This window comes from Etheostoma cragini, chromosome 12 (genome assembly GCF_013103735.1).
Source record: "Etheostoma cragini isolate CJK2018 chromosome 12, CSU_Ecrag_1.0, whole genome shotgun sequence".
Classification (NCBI taxonomy): Eukaryota; Metazoa; Chordata; class Actinopteri; order Perciformes; family Percidae; genus Etheostoma; species Etheostoma cragini.
This window is the reverse complement of record NC_048418.1, coordinates 2,157,232-2,158,946: the sequence shown is the minus strand read 5'-3', so window position 1 is coordinate 2,158,946 and position 1,715 is coordinate 2,157,232. Positions and strand designations below refer to the sequence as shown.

Here is a 1,715-nt window from a genome sequence, read left to right as displayed (position 1 = left end):
GTGTGTGTCTGTGTATGTATGTATGTGTGTGTGTGTGTGTGTTTGTATGTCTGTGTATGTTGATGTGTGCGTTTCTGTATGTATGTATGTATGTATGTATGTGTGTGTGTGTCTGTCTGTGTGTGTGTGTCTTTGTATATGTGTGTGTGTGTGTGTGTGTGTGTCTGTCTGTCTGTCTGTGTGTGTCTCTGTGTGTGTGTGTGTGTGTGTGTGTGTGTGTGTCTGTGAGTGTCAATGTCTCTCTGGTCTTACTCTCTAAATCCTAAATCCCATGATCCTACTGTTGTTATTGTTTTCTCCTCCCTCAGCCCACCTTCCATTTATAACCTGTTTCATGCTCTCTCCAGCATACTATCTTCCTTTTCTTGGCTCAGCGTCTCTCTGTTTATCTTCCTCTCCGTTCCGGCTCATTACACTTCAGTTGAAACCGTTTTCCTGGACCACGGAGGTCACGGTAAACTGCCAAAACCGTTGTATAACAGCAGCAAAATATGACAAAAAAAGAAAAGAAACCCAGAACAATATCCTCCAAAAGGGGTTAATAATATGTAATATGTTATAGATCAAGGGAAAAATGTATCAACAAACAACAAGTCCATGTATCTTGGCCCCTGATGAAGAGTTTAGTCCTGTGAACTGGATCTGAACTGGGGGACCAGGTTTATATTTCATGCAAAGAAGCATTTTGCTGCAGCAGGTACAAGACTGCAGCATTTTTTATATCTTCCATAAGTCCCCAAAATCAACCAATTATTAATTTATTTTTTTATTTTTAAAGAAGGTAATAATCTGTGAACTGGGGCGAAAAAAGAAAAGAAAAAAAAACTGTCAAAACCTGTAAAAGTAAAACAGATCAGACCTACTTTACGCCATGTAAGCTCATCTGAAACCTATTTCCTGGTTGCTATGGACCACGTGGGACATAACAACCAGCATCCACCAGCAACCAGCAATTATCACTTCAGTAAAACTGTAAAAAAGAAGAAAAAAAAAGACCAGATTGTGGTCAGAGTAGTGAGAAAAATGAGTCGTACAGTGATTAAAACACACACCCTTCCGGCTGACATAAAGGAAAAAAACGACTACCCACACACACTGGCGTCGTGCCAGTCTCGACTCCAACAGAACGGGACATGGAGCTTCAAATAAGGATGAAAGGGGGACAAGAACAGGGACGCTGGGGGGGTGTCACGAGGCAACATGTGGGTCTGTTACTGGATCTTTTCCCACTTTAGTGTCTCCGTGTGACCGTGTGTGGAGGCGTGTGGCGCGCTGTTACAGAGGCCTTGAGTGTAATGTGATGATTACACTGACTGGATAAAGCGAAGGGCTACACATGTGTCCATTTTTAAAACATTGCGTAACGCCCATGTGTTGGGTCTTGAGAGATGATGTCAGTAAACCAAGAGGCTCTGTGGTGGTTTAATACCAAAGGACAGAGACAATAGAGGGAAGGTCCCATGTCTCGCAGCAGCACTGACTCTTCTTAAAGGGCCAGTAACCCAAAAATAACTTTCTATTTATCTATCTATCTAATAGTGTATTGCAAGCCTGAGCCAGGGGGAATTCTTTTATTCCATCCATCCATCCATCCATCATCTTCATCCGCTTATCCGGTATTGGGTCGCGGGGGAGCTGCTCCAGCAGGGGACCCCAAACTTCCCTTTCCCGAGCCACATCAACCAGCTCCGACTGGGGGATCCCGAGGCGTTCCC

General features: G+C 43.7%; 1 protein-coding gene across 1 annotated transcript in view; it reads right to left on the bottom strand.

Annotated features, from left to right (window-relative positions):
- Nucleotides 1-1,715, bottom strand: part of LOC117953968 (disco-interacting protein 2 homolog C-like) — a 157,324-nt gene that overhangs the window by 42,930 nt on the left and 112,679 nt on the right.